Consider the following 24,984-nt stretch of genomic DNA (forward strand, 5'->3'; position numbering starts at 1 on the left):
CATTTGGTCAACGAAAATTTACTGAATGTTATCTTATGCCAGGAATTGTGTTAGGTGTTGGGAATATAACAGTAAAAGAAACAAAATTCCTCTTAGCCAAGAGTTCAGAGCATAAGGAGAGATGTGGGCAGAGAGGCAGGGATTATAATCAGATGAGACGGCACCACTTCTCAGCAGTGTCCTAGTTTTTATTTGTCTGTCTGCGCACCTGCCTCACAGCTTAACAGAAAGGGATGAACTTCTAAGTAGAGGCCATTTTATTTTAATTCCAGATGATATAAAAGTGGTCTGATACGCATAAAGATAGAATAGTGGTTCCATCTGCCATTTTGAAGCAAATTTAGCCCCAATAGAAACAAATCTAGGTATTTAGTTCACAAAACACTGAGCCATAAACTAGAGGCCATCATTTAAGAATGAGGTGGGAGAACAAATTTGGGGGGCTGAGAAGGGTGAACCCTATGTATCCTTGGGGGAATGAGAGTATTATTTGACAAGAGCCTACCTGAATTTCATGGTCATAAATTCAAAGTGAAATAAGGTATTTGATTTCATGTTTTTCTCCCCCCACAGTCAGCCCACTGATGCAACTGCAGAGTAGGTAGAGATTTGACCACCCCTGGCATTTTCTAAGTGATGTTACGCACCCTTGAGAGTGTCTACAAAAGCAATTTAACATGATGAGCTATGGAATCTAAGTGGGACAACTAAAGAAGCAAGGATGTGAGGAAGTTAATGGAGAAAATGTGTTAAGGTTATGGCTAGAGTGTTCCTTAGGAACTGAACATTATCGGAGTGGGAGTAGTAGAGGACATGCACTGGAAACAGAGGAAGGAGAGATGGTGAGAAATTGGGGTGATGAAAATTGAGAGTTCACAATTATCATTAAGGACAATGTCTAAGGTTTATCTCCAGATGTGAGTGGCTGAGATAGGGTGGAGGACAAGATCATTATACCAGGGAATCAACAAAAGACGTAAGTGTAGCTAAGCGATTAAGTGCCTCCCCTTAGATACTGCGGTGCTTGGAGTGGAAAGAGCTGCTTATTGTTGAGTCTTTCTCTAGCACTGGAGAAAGGTATCCACTGAAGTACAGAGGTCTGGGGATTAGCAAAGTAGGTCACTGAAGGTTGGAAAGCAAGGGATTCTGGGATGGTATTAAGACAATGTTATTTAGGATGCCCACCGAGTCTAGGCCAGACCAGCATTTAGCTGGAAGAGGGGGTGCTAATGACTGAGCAAAATGAAGTCAGCTAGGGCTGAGAAGTCACAGACATAGGTGAGCATATAAAATAATTTAGGGGTGTGTGTGGACTCCTTACTCTTTCTAGGAAGCAGGTCCTGACCTATGCTCTTCTTCCTTCCACCCAGACATATTTCATCGATGCGAAACGGAGTTTCTCTGTGCTTTTATTTCTCATTGTTGGAGCTAACATACTGGTTCACCTGAAGTATTTTGAGCTTTAAAGAATTAAGTTGGAAAACTCGGAGAACAAAAGTTAAATTTAGGCTGAAGTTGTAGCCTTGGTGGGCCTCAGTGTCCCAACGCTGGCACAGCTGTGAGGACTCCAGCCGCCAGTTCAGAAGCAGTGAGGGAAGACAAGAGGTTCACTCCTTCTGTCAGCAAATATAATGGAGTAAATTACAGCATTCAGAATCTGATGAATCAAAACGAAGAACAAAGAGGGAGAGGCAGAAAACAAGAAAGCATCCTGGAAACTTCTTGAAATGCCTAGTCATCATAAAGCATTGGATTGCAACCAAGTCTAAATCAAGGCTTTTCCATACCTGGCTGTGTGACCTTGGGTAATTTTCTTTACCACTCTGGGCCTAGTTTCCTTTTAAAACTTCCTTCAATAACGTTATTGGAGTTCACAAGACAATATACTGTTGGCCATATATTTAAGGTTTTTATTATATACAATCCCATATTTTAAAAATTAGGCAGAAAAGAAATGTTTCATTATTTTGCAAGATAAATGTAGCAAATTGGTTTTTTTTGAAAATTGTATGATCTACCTCCAAATATATAATTAAACTCTCCATATCTGAATGCTGGCTTGTTAGAACTTTAACTCATTAGCCCCCCAGTGTTATCTCCTCCATTAGTTGTTTTGGGCTCTGACTCCAGCACTCAGGCTAGGGATGACTCAGAAAGCAAAGGAGGGGGCGGGTTTGTACCTCCTGGACTTCCTTTGGAGATGTGGGGTAAACACTAGGAAGGCTGTGATGAGTTCAGACCGCATGGAGGCAGGGAATAAAACTAGGTAATATTTCAAGATTCCTTGATCTTCAAATCATGAGCAAGAATTTTCATCACTGTACATCAATCCTGGAAGATGCCTTTCCTGCTGGTGTCTGGCATCTCCTTGGAGCCTTTATGTTGATGAATTGCACACATCCCATACTGACATTCAATTTGTCACTATTTTGAACTCACAAGGCCAGTGTTTTAAATGAGGTCTTTATCGTTGCTGTTTCAGACACAGGAATGTGGGTGGGGATGGAACTGTGTGCCCGGCCAAATTGCCTACTGTCTGGTCAAGTAGGACAGACTCCAACAATTAAGTGGTGCTCATTTCCTTGGCCGGCTGAACATGGCAACCAGGCCCTCAACAGAAAATTTGCTTCATTGCTCCACAGCTATTCATGGAAGAAGTTGGCTTGTAAGTATCCATTTATGTGTTCTGTTAATATGTATTGATTCTCCAAATGGTGCCTAGTTACTCAGCACTTTTCCCAATTAAGGGAAGACAGTGCCTTCATTAGCAAATGGGCCAATATATCCTATCTGAGGCTTGGTATTTAGACAGCATTTTCCTTTAAAGAATTGACATGTTCACATATATCTTTTACTCTTAAAGCTAATGATTTCCAAGTTCTTGAACTAATTCCTTTCTGAGGGATTCAAGGAGACCAGCAAAATTCCCACACAAATTAATAAAAGGAACCATCTCAGAATATAATTTATTAAAATAGTTTCAGTTGTCCTTTTTCTACCTTCCCTCCTTCTAAGTCTTTTCACAAAGGTATCCAGGTCCTTTGGGGCTTCCTTTTCTTAAGAATTTTGGAATTGCTGAAAGAAAAAAGACCAGAAAGTAATGATTTTTACTGAATTTGTGAAGGTTGAAGTTCTTTGGAAAGATAACGTTAGGTGTCTCAGAAGGAGAGCAGAGTGATTTAAGTTTTTGAGGGCTGGGAAAGAGTGGGAAGATAGCCCCAGGCTGAGGAGAAAAAGAGGCCCCTTAGACCTTCAGCAGGCCTGGGCTTTCCCCCTTGCGGAAGCTCCTCTGCAAGGACGGCTGCGTGGCCCATCTGGGGAGGCTGACCTCACCCACGTGGGCCACGGAAGGTGCTGGGCGGGAAGGAATCGTGGTGTCCCCAGAGGAATCAGTGGGCTGTGTTACTGAAGCAATGTTGTGCTGTTGTGGAAATCCCCAAGGATCTTAACTAACAGTGGGAGGAGATGGCAGTTGAATAATGCCTGAAGTTGAATTTTCAATCCTTTCAGAGGTGGGTGGGAGCTCAGAGTCAGGATAAAATAATCTAAAGGAAAATTATTAAACACAATTTTCCTTAGACATCTGTTTGAGGACTAGGATTCACTCCTACTATACTAACATTGACTATAGCTTTGCAATTTTCAAAACTGTTTCCTCATCTTAATTTATGCCTTAGAATAAACATATGCATAAACATTTATCTAGGTCAGGGAACCGAGATTCAAAGAAGGACAATTTGTATAGAATACATAGCCAACTAGCAGCAGAGTCTGTTGAAAGGGCTTAAAAGCAAACCAGAGGCTTCCCTGAGGAAGAAGAAATTCTCCCTCCCAGCTGCAGCATCAACTCCTGCTCAAGAGACCCCAAGCTGCTGGCCCTCCCCTGTGGATGTGGGACTTGTCAGCCCCCACAATTGTGTGAGCTAAATTCTTGGAATAAATGAGCTAAATTCTTGGAATAAATCTCTTCATATATATATATATGTGTGTATTAAAGATCTACTGGCTCTGTGTCTCTGGAGAACCTAACTCACACAGTGTGTTTATCAAAACTTGTAGACATGTACAATGAAAAATGATACATTTTACTCTGTGTAAATTATACCACAATACACCTGATTTAAAAAATAAACTGATTTAGAATACAAATGAAGGTTCTTTTTTAGGAGGTAGAAAGTGTGAATGTGTGTATGTGAATGGGTAGATGTACAAATGAACACGTGTGTGAGTCAGTATACATGGGCCTATGTGCCTTGTGCGCTTTACAGGTATGTGTGTTCAAGGAAGATGGTTGAGTCTGAAAAAATAATCCCAATACTGAAAGTGGAAGAATGAAAAGAAGGTATCTGTTTACTTCCTGGGCTGATTAGAAGGCTGTTCACGGCTAAAGGAAGAGGCCCCAGTGTAACAGGACACTAGCTGATTTTTGTCAATGTACTAATGAATCCTAAGGCTTGGGTAGGGAAATTAAATTAAAAGTTAACAGTTATTTGTTGAATACTCCCTATATACAAGATTCTGTGCCAGGAGGTTCAAGGCAAATAAATAAGGCAAATAAGAATATGGTTATTGTCTTCAGTGCTCTCAGTCAAGTGAGAACATACTAACAACTCACAGATAACCATGACCTGAACAGAGAATATTAAGAGACATCAACCAGATAAAGAAAATTCTGTGGAATAGAAAGGAGGGGAAGATCAGACATAAATGTGAAGGTCAAAGAGGACTTCACAGTGTTCCATTTAAGCTGGATCAGGAAAGAGGAATAAGATTTTGAGAAGCGGATAAGGGAGACAGGGGAGAGGCTGTATGGGGAGGAAAGGACAGTACAGCACCGAGAGGTGCCGCTCCAGGAAACCACCCCCGGAAGAGGTGGGAGCTCCAGCAGAGCCGAGGATGCTGTGAGTAAGGCCAATTTAATTGTTATTTCAATAAATATTTGTTGAGGGCTTCTTATGGGCCAATTTGGCTAAAACATAAGTAAACATAAAAGGGTAAAAGACAAAACTAAGAAAAGAGAGGCTAAGGTGTAAACACTGGATAGACAAACTTTTAACAAGAAATCGCTTTAAAGTGTTCCACTTCCATTTGAAAAATGAATGACCCCAAATGTGAAATGGGTCACCCTGACCCTTAAGATCTAGTTAAGATTGCTCAAGCCATCATTCCACACCCTATTACATGTCCAATGTCCTCCTCGAGAGATTTGCTCATCCCTGGGGTGCTTAGTCATCCTCACTTCCGGCTCTGATTTTCCATGGCCCTTGAATCCTTGTTTGCACATTGTGTCTTACAGCCATTCTGCTCTGTCTGTTCTACACCCCTGCCACCATCCTTCTCATCTCCTCAAGGGACAGGTCCCTGCAGCTATCCACTCATTCCTGTGTCATCAGTTGTATGATTCCAAATACTATGGTACCCGCAAACCTGAAAACCCTCCACCTATGTCCTGTTCCAGCTACTGGCCTAATTCTGTGCTCCCATTCAGGAAAAGTATTCAAAATTTGTCTGTACTCAATGTCTGCATTTCCTCACATCCCATTCTTGCAATGTAAATATATAGCTATTTTAAACAGGTTTTAAAATAGCTATATATTTAAATATACTTATTTTAATGCACAAATCAGAGTAACAGATGAATCGAGTTTAAAGAAATTAAATAGCTGGACTTCTCCTGGGTACCTCCAAATGTATATGGGGTTGGGATGCCCAGGTTTTGAGAGCATGAATGTAATCCTATGTCTGTGGCAGGACAGTGGGGGTAATGTCTGCTTGCCAGTGACCTAAAAACAAGCCAGGGAAGCAGACTGAGGGCCCCTGTTCCTTCTCTGGACAGGAACCAAGCCCTCTTGTTTTTAGGCCCCATGCTGCTTGCTGTCCCTTATTCTAGATTCTCCCTGCTTTTTGTTCTTTAGAAACAAAAACCTTTCCTTCTCCTACGGGGTGTGTTGAAGGCTAGAATTGTCATCTGGATGTGTGGAAAGCTGAAGGGAACCTGGGAAGGAAGCTCAACTGCTCTCTTTAGAGAATGTCAAGCAAATTTTAAATTTCTTACCATGACTCTGGATGGAGACATCCAGAAATTAAGAACAAGAAGCTGCCGTCACTCATGGGGTGAAGAAGCAAAGGTGAAAGTCCTCTGCTCTTTGGAACAGTGATGCCTGCACGGGAACCCAGGACTGCTGTCTCTGCAGCTGCTGCCCCTGTGGATGTCCCCCCAAATATAGGAGAAGACGTGCCTTCTCCCTGCTTCCTGCCCTTCAATCTCCTGCTTGCCTCCCATTGGCAGAATCTTCCCCTTGTTCTTCTGGTTCTTCCAATGACTTTATATTAAATACCCTTTATTCAAGTTCTTTTGTTTGGAAATCCTGGGGTGGTTTCCATTTTCCTGCTCAGATATTGACATACATTTCTTCCTCCTCCAGTTACTCTATAACCAGTTGCGCTGCATTAGTCTTCACAGGACTTAACCGCATATTGTTTCTCTTTCCCGGCTGGAAGGCAAGGATTAAGAGAGCAGGAATTTCCTACTGCCTTGTTCACCTTTGTATCACCAGGACCGATAATAAAACCCCTTCATAGCAGATGTCTGATAATATTTGTTGAAAGAATGAACACATATGAAAACAACACTTAGATACTTTTCTTGGTTTCCATTAAAATAATTATCAGCAGAGTTCCTTTGCACCATACAGATTTACTGATAGTTTGGGAGAAATGGGGGAAGTTTACATCTCAGAATCAATGTCTCCTTTATGTCTTTCAGACCCTTTACTGTGGAGCCTCCATCCTTTCTCTTCCAGTGCCCTCCACTCCACTGCCCTTCAGAATATGCTGCCCAAATTCATCCTGTGGAGGAAGAGCCACCTTCTTTCCAGCCTCTACACCCGACCTCAGCTGGGGACTTACCTTTGTATGTCCACACTCTTCTCAATGTTCCACTTTTCATGGACCCTGTGCTCCCCACCTCTCTGCAATGGGCAGGCAGCAGCAGATGGCATTTATTTCCCCACAGACATGCACTGTATTTCTCCTCTTAGAAGGCAAAATATCTACAATTTGTTCTGGTTTAAAAATAACTTCTTAAAAAAAGTACAGTTTATTGCTTTTAGATAGATGTTCATTTACCAATGTGTCCTCATGTGGAGGACAGTGACACACAAGGATAATCATCCCCCTTCTGAACCAAGCATTACAAACAGAGATACGTAGCTCAGCTCCCAGGCTATTCTCTAAATGCATATGCCTACTACAAATTGAAATTAAAGGAGGTGTTAAAATGGTGGGCACATTATGTGACACTTGTGCCCTCTATCTTCTAGTTCAACAAAAAAAGTCCTTTCCAGTTCAAATGATTGCTACAGTCAGAAAACTAAAACTCAACTAAGTATGTAGTACAAAACTGGTAGAAGAGATACAATTCCAGACATAATTTGAATGCACATCACTCAGAAAATTCAGGAACTTGAGGAGTAACCTTCAGACAAGGTCGAAGCCAGCAGCTCCTTTACCGCAAAGAACCAATCGCTGGACTGGCCGCATTGCAAGGGCCACTCAGAAGTCTGAGGCTTAAATTGGCAGAGGAGATGGAAAGGGACGGAAGCTGAGCTCCGTACAGGAAAGAAAAACAGACGCGAAAATAAGGATGTTTGAATACCATCAGCAATCGCCTCAGGTACCTCTTGCTGCTCTAGCTGTGTGAGTCAGCCTGGCCACAAGCTAAAAACGGCTTCTGCAGGGCAGGCTGCAGAGCGCACGCGGGGGCGGGCGAGGCTGCAGCCGCGCTGCATTTCCCTCCAGGAACCCGCTGCGGCGCCTCCGGGGCAGTGAGGGAGCTGCCGTCTCAGAGGTCACTGGGAAAAAAAGGGGTGAAATCAATACCTTATTTGCCTAGGAGTCATTGCTCCCTGTCCCTCTCGCTTCCTAAAATGAAAGTTGAACATTAAGTAGAAAATGTTGTTAATCAAACTAAAACGCCCTGCTTAGCAAAGGAAGCAGGATAAACGAGCTGCTGCGGTAATCAAGTTCCAATTCTCATCTAAAACCGTTGGGAGGCTCCCCCGAGAAAGTCTAGGTTATAAGTGTGGGCAAGTCTCCCCCTAGTGGACAAATGGCGTGGCCTTTCACGCAGACGGCCTCGTCCGAGTGAAACAAAAAGTCAGTGAAGAGCCAGGAGAGAAGCAGAAGACGGAGCAGAAAATGTGTAATTATGACACACACTTCAGTCTTGATTTCTAAGCGATTCTTTTGAGTGGAAAAGCAAGACTGAGTAGAAGTTTTTACACATCATTTGAGAATTTTTACCCTTAGCGTGGTGTTTATTATTAGTCTATTGAGTATGAGTTCATGGCTCACTATGAGGAAGTCTAAGCAGATAGACGACCCTTTTCTAAGGCTGGTTTTGAAAGCCTGAGTCATCTCCAAGGGGTCTCTGTATATGAAGACAAGCCAAACAGGTCATGGCAAATAGAGGGTGATTGGAGAAAGATGATCTTGTTTTCATGGACAAAATGAGTCCTGATGTTCTTGCCCCTTGAACAACAGCATGTCAGCAGCCCCACCAGGCTGACAGTCTCTCTGCCTTGTCACTGTCCTCTGCCAGCTCTCCCCCATTCCAACTGACAGCCACATCCTCTACTCCTCTGAAAAGAAAGACACAACAAGTCTTCTCTGCCCTTGACTAATGCTGACCAGACCTTCCACAGTATACTGCAGCTGTTTTTGGCTTTCAGTAGGAAAATGAACTGAAACCTCAAAAGGGGTTCTGTGGTCCAGATATATAGAGAAAATATTACTGTATGTGCACGTGTGTAAGTGCATGTGTGTGTGTTTGTACATGTCTTTCTGGATGAAAGCTTACAGACCGGGCATTGGATTTTCAAGGTACTGGCGACCTAAGAAATATTATAAACTACTGATGAAAAATCTCACTTCACTGTAAAAGTAACTCGCAGCAGTGAAGGGGTACCTGGGCTGTGGAGATGGAATGCCTAACTCCAAATCCAACAGATTTCTTAGGAAAGGAACTTAATCTCTCCAAGATTAAGATCCATCTGTAAAATGGGAATCATACAATAGCATTTAATCCACTGGATTAATGCAAGGATTAAATGATATAATGTTTATAACACATTTAGTAATTTGCTTGACATACATTAATTTCTCAATAATGGTTAGCCTTCATTATTGTGATGAACTTCAAATTTGTGTATAACATTAGGTTCTTTAAAATCTGTGTGTATGTAATGCATTTTCCAATAATTTTACAATTGTTGGTGTGAGGTAGAAAGGTTATTTTTGTCTTTCAATTAGAAAATATGTAATTTCTTTGGAAGAACCAAAATATTGAACTATTCAAGGTGATGAATTAGATCATATAATTTTAAAGCAAGTAGAGACCTGAATTATTATTCAGTCATATCTCCTTCAATAACATTTTATAGATAAAATAGTCAAGATGCATTTTGAAAAATGATTTGTCCATATCCCTCTAATGTTGTGACCACAATACAGGACCTTAACTTTTAATTCTAAGCTGGTTCTACCATGGCTTTCAAAGACCTTTTTAGACTTTTCCTCATTTCATCAGATTTTCAAAGGTCTATGAAAGAAAAGATTGGCAATGGCTGTCCTAGAGGAAGCCTTGCCATCCATCAGGACTCTGCTAAAATCCCTGGCTTCCTGGATGCTTTGGCTCAGTTTGTTGGTTTTTTCCCTCTGAGAATCCTGTGTATCACAATCTTCTCAGTTTATCTTAGTTATGATGCATACCATATTATATTTCTCTTTTTGTCTCATTAGAGTATAAACTTCTTGAAGACAGGAGATTATGAACTTGCATCTAATAGAATCTGACAAAATAATGTTTCATGAAAGGAAGGATGGAAGGTCTAAAGGGATTAGAAGGGCATGTATTTTATTGATCAACTTGAACTTGAAAAACTCCAGAGGACCTGAGAAAAGTCCATTGCTCATTGCTGACACTTTCTCCTGGTGTCATCTGAAGCAATATGACCTGTAATCAGCCTGTATTTGGGGCTAACAGCACAGAAGGGCTAGAGGTGGGCTGCAAGAAAAAAATCTAAGGACCATTCAGATCTTGGGGAAAGGACTCTGAAACTTCAAAGGGGCAAAAGATGAGATTCGAGCCTAAATACAGAATGTATGGCAGGACTTATTCATAAGGGCATGGCAAAAGCTTGGTCCCTAGACCTGGTTCCTAGATCTAGACCTAGACGTCCATCTAGACCCCAAGAGAACGAACAGATCAAGTGCCAGCCTTGGGCTGGACAGCTGAGGCTGGACAGGGACTGAAGCAGGGGTGGAATCTCAGCATTGAAGATTAGAAGCCTTGAGGGCACCTGCAGTGGGCCCCTAGTCTCCCCAGTGTTGTCTTCCACTGCTGTTACTCAGCCTTTCTTCTTTACTGCACCTCAAACTGTAGAGGAGAGACATGGCCATGCTTTCTGCCAGTGGACCAACTGTCTAGATGGAGCAAGGGTTTTGAACCTGAACTTAAATTGTTCCTTAACTCCCCTGAAAGAATACACAAAAGTGGGGACATTAGAGCATTTGTGTGTCTGGATAGAGGATTTGTAGGCTTTGTGAGCCTCTCCAAGGGGGTCTGTAACCAGAAAAGGTAAATGGTGGCTGCTCTCACCCCTTAAGTCCTCAGAGCTCCCCAAAACCTCCCAGAGGGATTCTGTGCCTTTCAAAGTTCTAAGAAAGACAAGACAGTCTTCCCTTGTGTCAGAGACCAGGACCTGCAGACCCCAGTCTCTTAGGGAGGATTCCCTGAAGTTGTTGCAAATCCAGTGGTATCAGCAGGGCATGCTGGGTGTCGATAGGGCCAGACTGTCTGAGGATCTTAAAGAAACCTAAATAATCACTAACCGAAGGGAAACCCGTGAAGTGTGGTGCAGACTTACTGACCCCAAGTGTTCGTTTGACACAACACAGTAACTTAAGAAAAGTTTGGGGTAATGTGCTTGACTGATAATCATTCACAAAGAATAGTGATTCATTCCTTTTCAAATCAGGTTTTGATCTTAACAGAGGGCAGCAACAACTTGCTTCATTTTATCTTTAAATTATCTGGAGACCTGGTTTTCAATAGTTGGAGAAAACAGGTGACGTGTTTGTCTTTTTGACAAAAGAACTCACATCCTGGAACAAAAGGACATCATCAAGATTCTGCTGCTCAAAGACAGAGAATTTACAGAGTGTTGTTTGAGGTTCTGGGGTTAATTAAACACTAAAAGTTATCCTGAGAGTAGCAAGTGAGGGAACAATTTATTTTCCATGGGATTTAGATTATTCTAGCCTGGAGTAAATTGAAAATGTCACCACAGTGCCCAGGTCCCAGGCATAAGAATGGAATAGAGCAGCCCAAACACTGTTCAGGCTTTACTGCTTACCCAAATGAGCAGCTTTTGAAATGGGGGCATTTGAGTGGCCTCTTGTGTAGATGCCCAAGTCAGCAATATCACCCTTCCATCCACCCAGTCTCCTGCACAAAATCCATTATCATCTCGGACCACTGTGTCTCCATGGAGGAGGAATGTAAGTGACAGGGAAAAACAGAGACCACTCCTGGGGACCTGAGGAGACACTGTGTCCCAAAGGATGCTGGTGTAGACAGGTGATGTTTACAAGAGGCATGGCTGTTTGCCTGCCTAACAGACATTCTCTCTTTTTCTTTACTATTAGACAACTATTTTGTTTGGAAATGTTTTTAAAAATTATGATTTCCAACTTTGTTCAAGCTAGGGATGACTCTGACACAATTCAAGGTGCTGAGATATAAGCAGAAGCAGAAGTTGGGAAAACATTCCCCCAAGGTGCTGAGTCAACTACCATGTGCTTTTTAACCTTTGCTCTTCCTCTTTTTCATGCCAGGAATGGAAACAAGATGCTGAAGGTGAAGCAGCTACCAAGTGTCCACCTGGAGACATGTACGGGGGCAAAGTTTACATGTCAGGGGAGGGATGGAAAGTGTTTGCCTCCTTGACTGAGTCATCATACCAGCACTGGACTCCCTGACTCTAGTCTCTTTGTCATATGAGAAAAATTACATCCTTGATAATCATTAGTCACCAATTAATTGGGTTTTCTCCTACTTGCAACTAATGCCATCCCTACAATGTCCAAATAACTTCCTGAGGATACAAGGCTCCTTAAGTCTTCTGAGACTTAGCGCAACTCGAGAGAGAGGACAAATATGGTAAAACTATGGATTTCCTCTCTTGAATACCAAATTGAATCAGATATTTGTGGCCCTCCATGAGATGGAGGCTTAAGAAGGAAGATAATTTTCACTCTAGAAAAAAATTAAAGGATTTTTTTGAGCATTTGACTTTATACTTTCTGAAATTCATACATGTTACAAAAACTCAGTATAAGAAACAACTTAAATACTATACCAAACAATGGTATGCCTCAGTTCAACAGATCTCACATTAGAAAGAGACCCTTACTGGTGACGCCTTCCTCCCTAGGCCCTGCCTGGGACCTGATTTGACTATTGGTACTAAGATGTTTCTTCTGTCTTCCTTTTTCTCCACATCCCAAGGTCATAATCCCTGTCCTGTCAGCTAACTAGGGGAAACATTCAAAATTCCTATGAATTTATTAGGTAGAACAACTTATCCTCCCGTATTTCACTGCCTTCCCATCTCTTCCATTTTGTAGTGAAAGAAATATTAATATGTTTTCCAGAAAGAAATGAGTAGCCTTCCTGGTTCCCCACTCTCGCTTTCCTTTGACAACTCCCCAAACCTCTGATGACATTTTTCAGCTGGGCACAAGGTCGTGACTATAAGCATGAAGTGATGTGGAGGGGCAGGAGGCCGCCCTGGAATCTTTATTCTCTTATGTTCCAAGGTAAACCTCATGGAGGTTAGGGTTTTTTCCCTCTCTTTTAATAGAGATTTTACATGGACTCTGCTAGCACAAAAGACCCAAAAATCAAGGATTGAGAAGCACAGTTTAAATGGTATGAACCACGCAAAACGAGCTATTTGAGCTCAACTCACCAACTCATCAGCAAGAAGCAGCATTCTCCCTCCCCACCACCCAAACCCCTCCTCTCCAGGAGCTGCTGGGGACTGCCACCACTTCCCTGCCTCAGTTTTGCACACTGCCAACTGGTTCCTGGCTCAGGCATGAGCTAGCACCTCCCTGAATGCATGACACTCCAGGCTCCCCTGTGCTCAGGGCCAGAGCCCCTCTTTCTGTGGAGGGGTCCGACTGCCTGACAGCCACTGTCCCTGGGTTGAATCCATTTGAGTCTCAGGCTTTCCTCTCACCAGCCAGTCGATGTGTCTCCTGGGCCATGTCCTCAAGAAGTAGGTGTGCTCTTTGATAGAATGTCAGGCCAGAGCTACTATAGAGATTCTCCCACCTGGTCCTCCCCCTAACCCCAGTCCCCGCAACCCCCAACACCAGTACAGCTGCAGGGAGGAGTGGCCTGCTCTCGACTGCCTCCCCTGGCTCACATTACCTCCCACTTACCTCTTCCCAGGGAGTATTGCCAAACCTCTGACACCATCCTCTCCATGGGGACTCAGTGGAACAAAATGGTTAAGACCGTCGGCACAGGAGCTCATAAAGTTCGGTTCAAATCCCAACTTGCTGCTTTTTAGCTAAATGACTATGACAGTTACTTAACCTTTCTGAGTCTCAGTTACCTCATCTTTAAAATGGGGTTAATGATTATCCATGTGATTTTTTTAAAGGATTACACAGGTGATATACGTAAGCACTTAGTGCCAGGGCTGGCATTGCCTCAGTGTGCAGTAAATCAGTGCTTCCAATGATAGATTTCTTCCTCTTGCCATTACTCAGATGCCGAGAAGCCTGCAAAGTTCTTTGTTCACTTATTTCCAGCTAGTGGTCTCTCTGCTGTGCTTCCCCTGATTTTTTTGCCAGGAAAAAAGAAAAAACAAAAAACCATGTGCTGCTCTCTGGCCTCTCTCCAGCCGGGACTAGTCCCTCCCCACCAGGGCAGGTCCTGAGGCCCCTTCTGTACCCCTTCCCAGTAATTTCTTTTCCTGGTCCCTCTCACCCAAGGATTCAACATAACATGTAATGTTTATACATTTGAAAAAGGTAAACTCTGGACTGTGGAGGGCCGGGCTGGTGTTGCTCTTCAGGGCAGAAGAGCAGAAGGGTTCCTACCATGCCCTGGAGAAGAAGGGCAGGCAGAGAGAAACCGCTGGCGCTAGGCGGTTTTTTCTATTAAAGAAAGGCACAGGATTCAGACCAGAAAAGGCAATTGTGTAGAGGAGTCACTTGAGGTGGACTTTGAAAGACAGGGAGGATGTTAAAATGCAAAAAGTGGATGGGGAAGGCAGTCTAGGTGGAAAGCAAAGGCAGAGCAAAATGTCAGAGGTTGGAAATTGTGCAGCTTATTCAATTTGGCTAAGTCAGGAGTTCAGTTTCTGTCTTATCAAAGTAAAGTTTGGCTGTGGTTGTTAGTATCTGGGTGGGCTTTTGTTGACAACTTTACATGTCTCATTCATGACAATTGGAGGCCAGGGGAAGATACTTCTGGAAAAATATAGGAAAGTTGAAAAGAGGCTGAAAAATCAGCTTTGTGACCTAGAATCATAGGAACCACCTGGATTTCCTCTATGGAATCTGATAAGATCCTGGTAAATGAGAAGTCACTATAATGTGTCCATATATTCCCATTTAGATAAATCATGTGATCCTACCATCTATCTATACAAAAATGTATGGTGTGTATATTTATATGAATGTGTATCTATTTGTTTTAATACATATATTATAAATATTATTATTATGTATATTAAAATTACTACTTGCAGGTACAAATACATAACTGGAATAATGCATGCCTATGTATTTACCTCTGGTTGGTAAGATTATAGGAAATTTAATTAATTAAAGATCCATATCTCTTCAGTTTCTTTCTTCCCACTTACTGTACTTAGCAAACAATTACTGAGGTGGTCTTGCTTAGACAAGAAGCCCCAGTATGAAATAAACAAAGCATTAAAAAACAAAAACAAAATGCTCCCTTGCTTATTTTAATGGCTGGCTTGAAATGTCAGGGAATTTGTGGAACAGAAGTAACACAGCTAAATAAGATTCTACCCATAGCAGAAATATTATATTATTGAGGTCCCTCCAGGCTGCATTTGCAGAGAAGATCCATGAAATCTTTGAAAACTGATTTTAACAATACTCTAAGATTTCCTGCCAGTGCCAGAAGTACAAGTGGGGAGTAGAGATCTTCAGGTTTTTAGCTTCTGTTCTTCTTCCTCTGCTCCCATCCCAGCCCCACCACAGGTCATCTCTGACTCCTTGGTAACAAAGGAGAGGATGACTTTCCATCTTTGTTATCTAACATCCTTGCCCATCTCTGACCTAACACAACTGAAGAACAATGCACCTGCAGCTTGAAATTTCATTCAAATTATCAGAGTCATTTAGCACAGGATGTTATTTATTTCTAATGAAGAAAGAGAGAGGATTAGTGAGTTAGAGAGATGAGGCCAGGATGATAGAAAGTAGTCACACCACACATGGCCTTTTATTCTAAACGTAGAAAGAAGGCATTAGAGATTTAAAGCAAAGCAGGGACATGATCTAGATAAGGTCACTGTCACTGCTTTGCAGAGAATGAACTAGAGTGAGTGACACGGGAGGACTAGTTTAGTGACAGTGGTCTAGGAAAGAGATTATGTATTGTACTCACAAATATACATGTATGAATATATACTTATATATGTATATATGTGTGTATACATACCCACAAAGAAATATCTATATGCAAACATGTTTCTTTTTCTGTTAAATGAAGTGGCCACCACATGTGCCCTTATGTAATTTTTTTCATATAACAATTATTTTTTGCATCTCTAATTCTGAAAAAAATACTACTTTTTACAGATGTATAGTATTTCATTGATCAGCTGCAGTACAGTTTATTGAACTAATTTTTTGGTGTTGGTCATTGCTTTCCATTTTTTCATTGTTAAAGATGATACTTTCAAAGATACATTTGTCAAGAGATGGTGATTATTTCTTTACGGTTAATTATTTGATATGGAACTGGGTCAAAGGTTTTCTTCTGAGGATTTTACAGAATGTATAACTACACTCCACAACAGTTGCCCTAAATTATACCCACATCAGAAGTGTATGATAGTGTCCGTTCCACAACCTCTCTCCTTGTAATTTTAATTTGCCAAGTTAACAGATGGAAATATGGCAATTATTTTAATTAGTATTTCTGATTATCAGTAAGGAAAAACATATATATGGTGTCCCTTTATATTTTTGTGTGCATTGTCTTTGAAGGAGAACAGAGATTTAGAATCATGAAGATCCCTTTAATTATGGAAATAAGAATGTAAATTATATATTAAAACTTGCTCTGGTCACTAACTGCTCTGTGGTTTCTTTAGTTATTTCTTAGGTCTGTATGAAATCTCCATCGCTGCCTCCTATCTAATTTGCTGAGCAAGTCTGCAATGAATGTAAATACAAATAAATGCTTTGAAAGTTGGTTCAATTTCTATCTGGTGAGTGAAATGATCACACGTGTTAGTGAAGTGGTGCTTAACAAATGATCCTAGAACATTCTTGCAAATCCTATGCTGGCCCATTGTAAATTTAGTTGAACAATCAGGGTTTATGGCTCTCTAGTGAAGGAAGGAAACTCAAATTGTCAGGCAAGCATATGAGTGAGAGAGCAGCGTCTCCAAGAGACGCAGTATGGATGACGGCTCTCAAAGGCCGTCCTGCACAACGGGGCTGGGCCTGCATGAACCCAGCCATGGAGCCACACAGCCTGAACCCTCACTTGACTGTGACCCTGGCTTGCTATCCATAGGAAGAAAGGAGTCATGCTAACTTTTTATTGGCAAAACATTACAAATGTAAGAATTTAGGAAGGGCTTATCAGTGAGTGGGCATAAAAGCTCAAAGGCTGGTAGTAAAATGAATGAACACATTTTTGGTTTTCATTTCTGGAGTTTAGTACGAGCTTTTATTGACTCAGAAGCAAATAAGTAAGTCAGTCAATGAAGTTCTAACTTGGAGTCAGAATAGCTTTGGACTGCTGCACAGCCTAACTGAGGCAGGAATGGGGTGGGTAAATGTGTGCTTCTTTTAATGAATACAAATGAGGTAGAAATCCCTTTTCTCATCTCTTTTTCTTTGTTGGATTCTGTGACCTTAGAAACAAAACAATTGAAATTGCATGACTTTTATTCCTCTTAACACTATGGAGTCATGAGTCGGATCCTACCACAGCCCTGGGTTAGGAGTCAGGATCGAACGTCAGCTGTTGACACTTCACATCAAATCACTGAACTCGCCAAGGACATCTCTAAACAATACTACTCCTCACGCCAGGTCATGGGAAAATACTTTGCGCTGGGATTTTTTTTAACCTGTTTCATCCCAAAGGGAATGTAATGAAGTCCTGGAAGGATGGAACATTGAGCAAAAGAAGAAAAATAAATAATATAAGCACCTTCTATGTGCCAGGCCCTCTGTTAGTGTTTTATTGCAGTCAGTTCTCATAACACCTGCTGAGGTAGATACAGATACCCTATTTCTCTGATGAAGCAGCTGGGAGCTAGAGAAATTAAGGAGCGGGTCCCACAGCCCACAGCCAGAAGTAAATTTAGATTTGTGTGACTTGAAAAACTGTGAACTTGCCACTGCCCATTAACACTATGGATTTCAGGATCTGGAGAAAACTCCCCCTTTGCTCAAAAAGGCAGAGAGAAGGGATCAGGAGCAAGTATGTGCCCAAGCCCAGCCTCCCTCTCCTCAACTGCACATGACAGGAGTGGGGATAAGGGGCTTGTGGGAGCTCAGGGACTTAGGCCGAGTTTCCGAGAAGCATGGACTGAGATGGGGCTTCATGTTAGGGAGTGAGCACACAGCACAGGGCGGGGAAGAAGCTAAGCATAGATGTGGTTTGGGGCTCCCCATCTGACAGCAGCAGCCAGCAGCAGCTGCCAAGCATGTGAGGCCCACCACCATGGTGCCCCAGCTCTAGGTAAGGCTTCCCAGCTGATACCTTATGGAACAGAGATAAGCCAGCCCCACTGAGCCCTGTCCAAAGTCCTGCCCCAAAGAATCATGGGCAATTTCACGGATTTTATCTTCAGACAACCTAAGCTTTGGGGTGGATTTTTTTGGTAATAGATTACTAAAACATCTTTAAAGCCTGTATCTCATAGGGGAAAAGCATTCCCTAAAGTAAAATCTGATTACTGTTTCTAGCAAAAAGTGTGTACCCTGGGCAAGAGAAAGTATGTTAGATGTATAGACACCGAAAATATGTTAGACATTACCCAGACAAAACTGGGACCTAGTCCTTAAAATCTGCAGCCTTGACTTCCCTGGGAACATAGCTCATTACCTTTGTATTCTCTTAGGCACCTTTCTTGAAATTCAGCTTCTGGGAAGAAAGCATTGGCTAGGCCTTGCCAGGGTTGGAGGCCCATCCGTAGCCTAGAAACGAGTATCAGACAATCAAATGCTTGGTTCTGAGAAGCTGAACCTCAGATGATCGGACATGGGCACTACATGCATCTTCATGGAAGCATCGTGAAGGGTTGGGGCTGTTACTTCCTGCTCCTCTGAACCTTGACCCTTGCTAGGTCTTCTCCTTTCTAAAGCCTGGTTATGTGATTTCTTTTTAGATTTCAATTCTGTCTTTCAATGAATTCCTTTGGTACCCACAACTTTAACTAATACATAAATCTTGTAAGAAAATAGCTTTGGAATATAATTCTCATTTAGCAGATGAGGAAACTGAGGACTTAAGGAAGTTTCATTTCATTGTTCCAGGCATAGAGCCAGACTCAAAGCCTGGGCTTCCTGACTTTCAGCCCAAAACCTTTCCTCTATTCCAAAGGTGAAGCAGGCCTTGGGATAGAATTTTCATTGTTCAGAGAGAGATAATGAAGTCAGAGCCCATAGAGAGAGAGTTTTACCGTCTTTAGGAATAACCCAGAGACCCAGATGCTGATGGGAGACAAACGTCAGTACAGAAGCCATTCAACAGTCTGTTTTCTCTACAGAGATGCTTCCTCTGTGACTAAAGAAATCTAAGCACTTACTGAGTTAAACAGTTACCTTATGTTTTGAGTCAATAGCAAAGAAATACATTTGCCTTTCCCCAATTCACTTCTAAAAATGAATAAGAATCTAGCTTATAATAAGTGAGTTAATTGGGAAAGTTATTTGTCCTACTTAGTAGAAGATTTCAGCAGTGAGACAAAGACCCCAGGTTGCATTCAGGATATGCTCTTAAAGCCCATGAAATGAATTAGTTACATTTTCAAAATATGAATTGACAACTGAAAGTCTGTAATTCCTGAACTTATTTAAATTAGTCAAGTAATTTCTCTCATCCTTGGGTTTCAGATGCATTTATCTATTTGCTCTGTTGAAAGTAATTTTTTCCCTTTATTTCTCTTTTCTTTATTTGTCAAGAAGTTATGACCTTCAAACTGAAGACATATCCCTGTTTTCCACAACAGAGGTTGGTGTTTACTCTATCCACACTTCTTTCATTTCTGTAGACTCTCACTATATTAGTTTTTCATTTCTGAACTTTTATAGCACTCTCACTCTGGCAATTAAATGTAGTTTCTTACATTGTTACTCTCCGTCTGTGCTTTCAGCTTCAATATTACATTTTCAGTGATGGCAGTAAATCTTTTTCCTTTTTTTTTTTACAAGCCTCAGAGTTCACACAGAGTTGTAAGACAAGAGGTGTTTTTTTTCATTTCTTCATTTCTCCGACAAATATTTATGAAGAAACTTCTGTGTACTAGGAATGGCACTCAGCTTAGACCTACCAAAAAGGAAGTGATGCCATTCCTGACTTCAAGGAGTGAATGAATCAGTGAACACCCCTCTCAGTCTTTATGTATGTAATATCCTATCACTGAGAAGGGGAATTTAACCAATTAGGGCATTGTAGAACTTGCGGCACATCCAAATGACATATTCCCAGAAGAAAACTCACAGAATTTGGATGAATAACAAGTGAAAAGATTCAATGTCCTTGAATATCATAAAGGTTGAAAGACCTGGCCAGGGAATCTGAAGACTTTGGTTCCAGTTCTGCTAAGATCAGTTTTGTGACAGTGGGCAATCCACTCAGCCACTTTGAACTTTGGTATCTGAAAAACTGGGAAGATGGACTGGACATTTTCTAAGTTCCTTCCATATTCTTAAATTCTAAAGTTCATGAACAAGGAACAAGATAAAATTCCGTTTCTAACCAAAAACAACAAGACGAAATTAGAAAAATTAAAATTAAGGATAGTTGTAAGACATACTTCCCTTTAGTAAAAATTTAATGAAATATGGGATTGTTCTCAAAGGGGAGAGAGTCCTCCTTGGTTGAAGACCAGGTTTTATAAATAAATCCTGATGGATTTTATGGCATAAAATGTCAGCATCCTAACAAAGCCCTCGAAACAAGTAAAGAAGGTAAAGGAAGGAAACAGAAATAAGTGCACTCTTTTCTTTCTGTAATGTCACTGTATAAAATAATTTTACTGGTCCCCCCAAATATGCCATTTTTTTGCTCTTTTAAACAGAATCAAAAGAAATGAAATAATGGTAGAATAGATTTGCAAAGTGTTCAATTAGAGTGACAAATTTACAAATAAGCCTTTTTCCACAAAGGATTACAGCTTTAAGACATCACATATGTTTGCTATTTTGTACAGCACACCGAATGTTAAGTTAACGAGACGGGGGAGTGAATAATATGTCAACATAATGATAACCCTGAGTGACGAAATAATCAAATATGAGGAAAACATTTTTGGAGCAAAGTGGTAACAGCTGCAGTAAGGCAGGAGACAAGTTGTGCAGGATCCATTTAGCTCAGGAGACTCCAGCAAGAACAAAGAGGCAACAGCAGGAGTTGAACATGGGCGTACACTGTATCAAAGCCCACTGACTGAAGGGAACTCCCCAGACAGCAGGGCAAGTGTGCGCAGGAACCCAACTCAGCTCAAGGAGGCAAAGCGTGTTTCAAGGCATGTGGATGATTTGGATCATCGAGGCATCACACAGAGAGAATTAATGAATCAGAACAGAGTTGGAACAGAAGATTTCCATAATGCTATTTTACCCTTTTCAAAAGTCAGTGTTCTTCCTTAGAAATAGGTACTGTAACCCCCACCTGAGCCCCCATATAGCTTTGGAGGAGAACTTGAATTGGTTCCAAAGAGGCAGAAGGTAGAAAAATTAAAAGTAGGTGTCCAAAAATGTGGCCTCAAGTGTAGACAGATGTGAAATAAAGCAGAAGTCCGAAAGCCTCTGACTGTAAGAAAATATATTCTCAAATGTACGAAACTCTGTTAACATATAAGTGAGGCAATGGGAACGTTACACCTTAATGGAATTGAATTCAAGTTTAAACAAACATCAAGGTGGCTTTTTAAGTAGAATCAGAAAAATCAAACAGATGACTCCCCTGGTAACAATATCTCAGTCACCCTATCCATACATTTGTTTCATGGCTGCTGGCTATATTAGCTTTTAGACTTTTCTGTTTGTAAAATGGCCAGTGCTGAATTGGGGTGAGACTTCACTAAAACTTAGCAAAGATGTTATCAATCACATCGGGATCTGTGGATGAATTGAAACAAGTGCACAGAAAATAAAATCTTATGAAAAGAGGACAATTCTCCGGGTGCTCTGCTCTGATGGCGTGGTTTTAAAGCAACATATATTGAAACCAAATCATTCTTGACAAGAGCAAAGAGTTGATGTGAGTCCAGGGACATGGATGGATCGCCTGGCCAAAGCACTGCCCTGGTATACAAAACACAGCTCCTCAGTGGGCTGGGGAAAGGCACGTGATACAAGACACTTGGAAGCATAGAAACACAAGGCAATCCAAAAGAAAGGTGCCTGGAAGCTTACCAGAATACTTTATATGTGTTCCAGGTGTTGTATTTCACAGTTTTCTGTGGAGGTTATTACCAATATCGTCCATTCTAGTAAACTGAGGTCTAGAGAGTTTTCTAATTTAATCAACTGCTCTCTCTGGAAAGTAATCTGCACTGAGATCTTCTGACACCAAGTCCAGTGCCTTGTCTTTCCATTACCGTTTTTCTGTCTTGATCCTATGGAGTGTGCAGTGGAGAAGGATTGGGACATTATTCAAGGGGCTTTCATACTAAAGTGGCCAAAGTTGCTTGCTGTAGAGTTTGTGTCATCACCGCTGTGGAAGTCTCTGTCTGTACATCCAGACAGTACTGAGCCAGTCAGAGACATAAGGAAGTTGTCTCTGTGGCTTTGTGTGGGTGGGAAAGGGAACATAAGAAAAGTAACATTTATGGAGCACCACCTACTAGCTGGATACAGAGCTAAGTGCTTCACATGTAATTTCTTTTAATTCCACCCTGTGGAATAGGTCTTATAGGCCCCATTTTAGAGCTGAGGAAACTGAGGGTCAGGATATCCAGGAATATTCTCTCAGAATTACTGAGCTACAAGAGGGTGAAGATGGGATTTGAAAACAGATGTGTCTGACTTCAAAACCTCTGATGCTGTGTTGCCTCAGAGCATGCATATTTGAGAGTTGCAAACTGCAAAACGCTTTCACTGGCCTAATTTCACTGGAGCTGACACACTGCCCTCTGCTCATAGTTGGACCCCAGTCTCAAAGGGGTTGAGGGCAGACACCTTACTCTCTCCCTTTAACCAGGGAAAAGAGGACAATCTGGCTGGGAGAGAGGCAAGCTCTGGTGCCTTCTCCTAGAACTAGGAGCTGAGTCCCTATATGAAAAGAGAGAAGTACACTGTGTCATTTGATGGTCTTCACCTGTTCTGCTGGGCCACAGCACTACGATTGTACTTCATCACATGCTCCCTGTGAAAGCAGCACCTGCCATACACAGATGTCATTTTTTTGCAAACAGCAGGCTGGATCCTGCAGTAAAGAGAGAACATTCCTTCATGTAGGATGCTGCATTCTCTCTTCAGCCTGTGAAGTCTGCTGGACAGAGCCCAGTGACAGAAGAGTGTACCAGAAGACAGAATGTTCACCAGTGTTCAACTGGAGACTGACTTCTCTTTGGGGTGGGGTTGGGGGGTGGGGGAAATAAACATATTGAATTTATCTCAATATGGAAATGTTGATTCACTAAGTATCCCTGAATAAGCACAGAATGTTTCCTGTCCCCTCACTCCAAATTTCCCCACCCACATCTCCACATCTCTTACCCACATATTATACTGTGCCCATTAATAAAACAAAATAGAGAAATAAGCCAGTGATCTTCATAGGTCAGATAAGCAAATATATGTTTTTTTAAAGTATTAAGCTAATTAATACTAGCTGCTGTTACAATCTCAAAATCTTAATGGCCTAACACAATAAAAGTATCTCATTTACATCACAATCAAATGAAGATCAGATAAGACAGTAAAGAAGTGGAGACTCCCTTCCTCCACCAGTCCAGTGTCAGTGGAGGCATGCTGAAACAGAAGATTTAATAAGTCACATAGAACCCAGAGTCTCATGACATGATACTCAGGATGTCTACAATACAATCAGAAATCACTTGTCACACTAAGACAAGTAAAATTTCAATTTGAATGAGAAAAGACAATCAACAGATGGTAACACAGAGACGGCACAGATGTTAGAATTATTTCTTGAGGATTTTCAAGTAGCCATCAAAAAACAATACTTTAGGGAGTAATTACAAACACACTGAGAACAATCAGAAAAAGAAGAAAATCTCAGCAAATAAATGGTAGATATAAAGAAGAACCAAATGGGAAAATTTAGGACTGAATGACACAATAACCAAAATGAAAAACTCAATGGAAAAGCTCAAAAGTAGAAAAAGAAGACAAAGGAAAGAATCAGTGAACTGGAAAATAGGACAATAGAAATTACCCAGTCTGAATAAGAGAGAAAATAGACTGAAATATAATGAACAGAGACCCTGGACATAACAAAAGATCAACTATTCATGTCATCTGTTTCAGAAGAAGAGGAGAAAGAGGATGGGCTGAAAAAATTATTCAAAGAAATCATGAGTAAAAATTTTTCCATATTTGATGAATTACATAGATTCAACCTAGATTCAACAAAATTTCTGTACCCCAGGGAGGATAAATTTAAAGAAATGCATACCAAGATCCATTATAGTCAAACATCTAAAAACTACAGACAAAAAAAGAACAGTGACAGAGGTTATACCTTACCTATAAGGGAAAAACAATTCAAATGGCATCAAATTTCTATCAAACAACCAGGAGCAAGTAGCTCATAATTTGTCAGTGCTTAAAGAAAGAGCTATCAACCCAAATTCTATATCTAGGAAAAATATCCTCCAGGCATAAAGGAGAAATCAAGATATCCTCAGATGAAGGAAAAATAAGTGAATTTATCACCTGCAGACCTACCCTAAAAATAAATGGCTAAGGGAAGTTCTTGAAATGGTAAAAGAGGGAATCTAAGAACATCAAGAAGGAATAAAGACTAATAGAAAGAGTAAATATGGTAAGCAGCATATACTTTCCTTTTCCTCTTGAGTTTTCTAAATTGTTTGTGATGTTTGAAGCAAACTTGCCTCAATGTTTGATGTGATTGTCAGTGCAGGTAGAGAAAATGCTAAGGCAAGATATTTAAGTGAAAAAGTGTAAAGCAGGTTAAAGTGAAATAAGGCTTCCACTTTATATGAACTGGTACAATGTCAGTATTGATAGACTATTGTTAAGTTATATATATATATATATGATAATACCTAGAGGAATCACTTAAAACTTTATACACTTTATATAAATAGATGTACTAAAATGTACTATAAGTAAATCCAAATATAATTCTAACAAAAGGTACAAGTAACCCACAGGAAGACAGGAAAAATTTAAAAAACAGAAATAAAGTAGAAGACAAAATAAGCTGTCTCTAGGAATCTCACCTCATACCTAAAATCTGATCAT

General features: G+C 41.0%; 1 long non-coding RNA gene across 1 annotated transcript; it reads left to right on the plus strand.

The window, feature by feature from the left end:
• The first annotated feature begins 2,569 nt into the window (after nt 1-2,569).
• Nucleotides 2,570-12,341, plus strand: LOC140850077 (uncharacterized). The gene is made up of 3 exons (XR_012132821.1): nt 2,570-2,665; nt 6,767-6,913; nt 11,899-12,341. It is a non-coding gene; the product is annotated as an uncharacterized lncRNA (long non-coding RNA).
• The last annotated feature ends 12,643 nt before the right edge of the window (nt 12,342-24,984 follow it).

The sequence above is a fragment of the Manis javanica genome, chromosome 6 (assembly GCF_040802235.1).
Source record: "Manis javanica isolate MJ-LG chromosome 6, MJ_LKY, whole genome shotgun sequence".
NCBI lineage: Eukaryota > Metazoa > Chordata > Mammalia > Pholidota > Manidae > Manis > Manis javanica.